This window comes from Nothoprocta perdicaria, unplaced genomic scaffold (assembly GCF_003342845.1).
Source record: "Nothoprocta perdicaria isolate Ctin4 unplaced genomic scaffold, notPer1 scaffold_8, whole genome shotgun sequence".
NCBI classification, from domain to species: Eukaryota; Metazoa; Chordata; class Aves; order Tinamiformes; family Tinamidae; genus Nothoprocta; species Nothoprocta perdicaria.
Genome location: NW_020456087.1, coordinates 8741921 through 8748975, shown reverse-complemented (window position 1 = coordinate 8748975; position 7055 = coordinate 8741921).

Below are 7055 nucleotides of genomic sequence, written 5' to 3'. Positions count from 1 at the left end.
GCAGGGCCGCCCCGCGCTCGCCCGCGCCGCTCCCCTCCCCCGCAGGAAGCGGGCCATCCCCGCGCGCCCCGGCCCACATGAAAGCCCGCGGGCCGGGGGTCACTTCCAAAGCTAAAGTGATAATGGCCATTGTCCCCGGGCGCGCCGCTTAAAGGGCCCGCGCCGCCCCCGCCCCGGCCCTGCGCCCGCAGCACCCTGACCCGCCGCTCCCCGACCCTCCACAGCACCCACAGCGCTGCCCGTGTTGTGCCACCCGTGACACTTTCCACACTGCAACACCTGTCCCATTGCACCCTGACACTCTACAGCACCTACATCGCACCCTGCTGTTGTGCCACTCATGACACCTTTCACCCCACAGCACCTCCCCACTGCACCCCAACCCTCCACAGCACCCACAGTGCTGTCCGGTGTTGTGCCACCCGTGTCACTTTCCACGCTGCAACACCTGTCCCATTGCACCCTGACACACTACAGCACCCACAGCGCTGTGTTGTGCCACCCATGACACCTTCCACCCCACAGCACCTGCCAGCCCCACGCCATAGCAGCCTGACACCTCACAGCACCCACCACGCCACCCCTGCCCCACAGCCCAGGCCCACGGCACCCACRCGATGCCATCAGTGGAGGTCACAGGGGGCCATCCCCACTAGAGCTGCTGGGCACCCCCTGTGCTCCCCGAAGGCCGAGCGGGCCCTGCAGCCCCCTGCAGCCACGGGTCGTGCAGCCCCCATGCACGCGGCCACTGCCTCGCACAGCTGCTCGGCCTGGCCACGCGCTGCCACCCTGGTGTCCCCAGCATGGCCTGTCTTCCCCAGCTGCTCCCAGATGGCCGTTTACCCTGTCACGCTCCCCTCCCAGGCTGTGCCCGTCCTCCCCTGGGGCAGGTGATGCCAGCGGGTCCCRGAGGGCTTGTATCCCTGACGGAGCTCAGCCACAGTGCCCTGCAACCCCCGTCTCCTCCACGTATGTCGTGTCCTGCCTCGCACCACGAGGCTCCCAGGCCTCCTGTCGTAGGCTGGTGCCTGCCGGCCTGCCCATGTCTGCAGCAGCCCCTCTCCCGGCCCTGCCTCCGTGGGGCGGCCCTCCTGCACGGAGTCACGGCCGCTATCTGTGCGCCTTCCCTCCTCGGCCTAATCTCTGGGCCTGAAATCCCCCTCCTGGAATCCTGCTCACACAATAGCTCCATCCCGGCCCTCACATGAGGCTGTGCAAACAGAGCACGCAGCAGATATTTCGCTCCGACAGCGCTAAGCTGCTAACGCCAACCCCACCCCTGCTAGCCGGGAGCCTCTAAAACTTCCTCCAGGACCTTCCTCTTCCAAAACCTTCCCTTTCTCTCCACCTAAACCCATGCTTGTCCCACAGCTTCTGCCACGCTCTGAATTGCAGGGCCTCCCGGGGCTCTTTGAGGCGCAGGCTGCGGCACCGCTAGCTCTCACGTGCCTCTCCTGCCRTCGCCCTGCGGTTTGCCGGGAAGGAAGGAGCGCGCAGGAATGAATGGTATGGCAATTCGGCAGCCTGCTGGGCGCAGCCGCCAGGGATTTCCGGCCTCCTCTGGGTGGGTTCGGCACCAGCATCCAGTTTCCAGCACCTGTTCAGATTTAGAAGCCGTTTCTCTTCAGAGAGGGCTCCACGGCACCTCCAGAGACCCTGTGGAGCGGCTCTGCTCCGGCTGTGAGGGCTCGGTGCATTTTGCTGCGGGGGACACAGCTTGGATGGCAGGGGAGAGGCAGCCTGTCCACCAGCTGCTTCGGCCTCYCTCCTCCTGCATCCCTTTTGTGCAGCACCAGCTGCAGCAGCATCTGGTTTCCTCTCCCCAGCCTACCCTCTGGGGCCTGCCCAGGCCACAGGACAAACCCTCATCCCTCAAGCTGCCCAAAGGCAGGCGTGAACGTGGGATGTGACACAGCAAGGGCCATGAAATAATTCCCAATGCAAGAATGTCAACCGTGCCAAGGGCCTCCCTCCCCTGTGCAGCTACAAACCTCACTTTGCCCATTCCTTCTGCTGTGATGTTTGGCAATAAGAAGACAGAGGAGACCAGGCTATGTAATTCCTGAGCCATTTGGGATGAAAACTAAGTAAAACAAGGGAAACATGCGCACATCCCTCTTCAGCTGGTGCTGAACGAACACAGCTGCCCGGCCTTATGTTTAGTTCGGGACAAGGAATCATTGAAGAAACCAAGGCTCACCTTCCTTGAGGTACTTGCTACCTCTTGCAAGGGAACACACCCCAAAGCAGTTTTTCCAACTCCTCTTGTTTCACCTCTCAGTGCAGAAGTGTGGGGGGAGGAAAGATGAGTTTGACAGGAGGAATGGGCTCCCTGCAAGCTGTGGACTGGCCCCATTCTCAGCTACTTGCAACCCCCTCCCCAGCTTGAGTTAGCAGCTACTGCCTAGGCTGACAGTGAACCCTGGGATTCAACCTTCATTGAGATTACTCTTTTAGACATGGAAAATCTGAAATGCAAGGGGAAAAGAGACCTCAGCAGTTGTCTGGTGAACTTTACTCCCAATCAGGTAATATTCCTATCTCCAAAGCCAGCTCCGCTCTTGCTAACAAGTTGGCCAGTGCTGGTTCTTTTCCCTGGCAGGCTGGTGTTCATATCCACAGCTGCTGAGCTCCCCTGCTCATCCTTCAGCCTTTTAACTTCTTTGGTTGCAAATGCAAAGTAGCACTCACAGGGCAGTGAGACACTGGTAAATGCCAGAGTCAGCAGGGTCAGTGATTAACATAGGAGCTGGAAAACACACAAAGAGACAGCCTGAGCAGTTCTGTTATGCAGATCACTGCACACCCGGGCTTCCAGCACATAAACAAGTAGTTAGCATTTTTCTGTTCCTTGGAGGACTTCAGTGGGAAACCAGTGTGCCCTGTGGTCCCTGATTTGGCACATGATGTTTCAGCATGACAGCAGGTCATGGAGACCTTTGCAGTTTAGCTGTGGTTGCCAGAAAGTTTTCTTCCTGCAGAGCTTTAACCTGCCTATTGCAGCCTTTTGCAGAGAAGACCAGAGCAAAGGTGCRGAGACATCCAGCCATGTGTGGGTGTCCAGGCATGGTGTTACTGCTCTAACATTGACCACAGAACCTTCCCCGGGTTCAGGAGACAAAAATTCTTCCCAGTCCCACCTTTGTYCATGGCACTGCCAGGACTGCAGCATCTACTTTAGTGTTGCTCATGACTAGACCAAAGGAGACCTTTGGAAAGAACTGGGCAGTGGGCCTTGAGTTGGATAAACTGACATGTCCATCCCCTCAAAGCAATTGCTGATGCCCTGCTGTTTTYCCCATCTTTCTTTTTCCAGACCACTGCGGAGCCAGAATCTAAACACTTTCAGCCTCTGAGAAGCCAGAGGCAGCTGAGGCTGCTGGCAGGTCTGAGAACACAGAGGGCATAAGAGAGGCTGCCAAGAGTCTGCTCTCCAGGTTGGGTTTCTCCCTCACTTGATATGGCAGCAAAAACAGGCTCAACAAAGACAAGATTGTCCACCAATTTTATGGAGAAAGTAGATGAATTTGCATGGCAGATATTCTTTGTGGTTCTGGTGCAGGCAGGCTTGGCAGAAATCTGGAAAACAGGCAACTCCAATCTTTCTAGTAACTGTGGTAACAAATACTAGAAGACTAGAAATGTTCATGTTGTCTGGCGCTTTTCATTCCCAGCCCGGAAAACAACTCTGAACTCAGTGCTTCACGCTTGTGCTTATARGGATGCTCAGATAGACAGGTTGGTGGGCACTACAGAGATGTCCTGTGAGGCACCCTGATTTGTGTGTGTCCCTGGACAAGGCTGGGTGCCAGCAGATGGGCTACTCTGTTCAGTTCTGCTCCTCTCACTCCAAGAGGGAGACTGACAAACTACAGTGAGTTTTCAGCCAGGAGCAAAAGGAGCTGGAGTGATTGAATTATGGAAGACAACGATAAGAGCAAAATCTGTTTCTGCGGTGTTGCTTGAAGACTGAAGAGCAGGGGCAGCTGCGTGTGTAAATCTTAGAATGAGGAATTAATGGGGGTGACTTCAGCCATGTGATTGAGGACAGAGGAATGGCATGGAGAGCAGAACTTGGCCTGAACTTTAGGAAACTTGGTGAGAAGACCAGCCAGTTTCATCCCCCAAGCGAAGCGGAGAGCTGCCTGAGTGTTTGATCCCACCTAGGACAAGAGATTTGAGGCCCCTAAAGCTCACTTACATCCCATTGACCACTTCCTCTGTAGTGACTCAGAGCTCCATGTCATTCCTCTCCCCTTGCACAAGAACCACCACCTTTCAGCACCGCTTCTTTCTTATCCTGTCCAGAACATGTGGATCCCTCATACTGTTTTCTCCCTGTCACTTCAGATCCCCCCTTCATTCCTTTGTGGTACCAGGGGATCTTGGTGCCATCTCCCTAGAGTGACCCAAAATACCCAGCTCCTCCAGGAGTGGTGGTAGCCTCCCAAGTTCATCTTCAGGACCATGTTCAGGACTAGCCAGTCTAATGCATCAGGAGCACATAGGAGAGCGAAGCCTGCCCTGTCCCCTGCACAGGGGTAGCTGAGCCCCGAAAGTAAGTCCCACCTCTGATGACCCTCTGCCTCTGCTCAGGGCTTTTYCCCCTTCTGGCTTCTGTTTGGTTCAGTTCCCCCTTCCTGCCCGCTCTTGGAGACCAGAGGGGTTTGAACTTGGTGCTGTCACTGTCCCCTTGCTCCCAGATACCATGCTCCTCTTGAGATGGTAGGAAACTAATCCTGAAAAAAACAAGTGGGGCAAGGAACAAGGCTCTTAGCCATATCCTGAGCCATAGGTGGGAGGGGTGGAGGAGAGCAGGGAACTGTAGGAGATTCAAAGTCAAGATCAAAGCGTTTCCCTCTGAAGTCCTCACACTCTCCTTCCCTCCCACTTGCACATAAAAGGGCTCTGCCCTCAGCAGGCTCTCCGCTCTGGAGGGTGGGTGGAGGAGGGGGCTGGTTTCCCCCCTTGCTTTTCCTGTGTTACTAATAACTATTCCCAGAGGTGAAATGGTGAAAATCCTTCCTCACCCCTCCTCCCCCATTCTTGCTTCTTTCCCGGATCCAGAGGACCTGAAGTCATTTTAATGACTGAGATCATGGCAGACCTGGCCTTCTTTGGGGTGTTACCAGGCGATGCCCGTGCTGGGGAGATGCAGCGAGCAAAGCCTTTGAAGTGTACAGTAGGAAGACACTGTTAGAGGCAAAGCAAAAGGAAGAAAGATTTGAAAGAAAGCAGAGCAGTTTGGCCCACAGGAGGGGGAATGGCTAATTAAGGCACAGGACATGCAGGAGGAAAAGGCAGAATCATTAAGATATCACAGCAGGAATCGCTGGAGCGGCTCCGTGGTGGGTAAGCCAAGCAGAGTCTTGTCCCTGCCATTCGCCCTCCCTTGGTTCTCCGTTCCCCTCTCTGCTTTGTGTTGGCACTGGAGTGTGGGTACCAGGCCAGTTCCGGTAGGCAATCCAGATGAAAACCAGTTGGTTTGGTTAAATCCTGGATTGGACAGAGCTGAAACTCAGGACAAGACTTTGCATTACACCCATCCAAACAGCCCTTATTTATTATATTTTATTTCTTAGAGCGTGGGCTAAAGCTTACAGGTGATTAACTAAGGTGAAGAAGCTGCAAGCCCCAGTGAGGGTGATGAGCACATATGAAGAGGCTGGAAACAGCAGACAATATTGGGAAAACTGGGAAGAAGACATCCTTACAGCAGTACTGCATTATGAATGGTTGCAGAAAACTGTGAGCAGTAAGAAATACCTGGGATGGGGACACCGATGGAAGGAAAGACCAATCTCAGGAGTGACTTTTTGTTTCATTCAGTGGTTATGGGAGCATAAAAGTGGTCCCTGCTCCTGCTGGTGCTGGGAGGACTTGGGGCTACTTATTCCTCTGCCACCGCTGAGATAAAGGTCTGTCAAAGGGCTCCCTCCATCCCAGGAGAGCTGGATGGAAAGAGGCTGCAAAAGTCAGCCAAGGGGGTGCCAGGATTGCTGGGCAGGCAGCATGGATGAAGGCTGGGAGCCAGGCAGGACCGGAGGGYGTCCGAGCAAACCGAGTCCAGGGAGCGGGACCACGTGCAGGGCGAGAAGGGAGAAGGACGGGGGATGGGGTGTTTCACACCTAGCAAACCCGAGCAGATGGGGCTGGGGTTAAACACCAGAAGGAATTAACCTGCACTGCCTCGAGGCGCCCCGGATTTAGTAAACCTGTCCCATCTCTGCCTTACCGGGCCTAGTGCAGGCTGCTTAATGAAGAGCCAGCCCTGCCGAGGGTGTTTCTCTGGGGTCTGTAGCTAGTCTGAGATCTGAGATATGGCCCTGCAGTGTAAACACGGCCATACAACCCTGCAAAGGCTGCGATCCGCGGCCGCCGGCGCTCTCCCTGCCCCCAGGCGCGCTCTGCAATGGCCGTACTGTTTGCTCGGGGGGAAACGTGAGAAGTAGAGCGGAGTGCTGTAAAAGATGTAAATGTTTCGGTGCTGAGAGCAGCCCGGAGTGTCTAGGGCACAGCCTTGGTGGGGGTGGAGAGGCCCCGCGCCGGCCCTGCTCCTTTGTTCTTGATCTTGGCGGTGTTAATGGGGTCCGGGGAAAATCCTGGAGCTGCTTCCCCCAAGGGAGCTCGCGGTGCCTGTGGTGGCCACGGGGCACTCGCAGGGAACAGGCAGCCAGAAGGTTTGGGGGACACTGCTGTGGCCATCTCATCTGCGTGCCASGTCCCGCGGCTCCTGATGCGGGGAAGCCATTTCCTCAATAAGGGAGGGCAAGAGGGAGTATCTGGGAATATCCCCCAGCAGCCAGGTGGGAGCAGGAGCAAAGGAGCCAGGTCGGTTGCCGTCACCACTGGCATAGTGACAAACACCCCATGGCCACCGCTGCAGTACTTGAGAATGGCCAAGCCTGACGCTACAGCTGAGAACTAACCCAGATCCTTCTCACATAAAATTAGTCGCCGCTCAGGTCAGGTTTTTATAGGGCTGCTCCCTGCCCTTTAGGACTTAACCTTTAAGCGTGACCGATAGCCCAGTGAATGGCGGTAGTAGCAGGGCA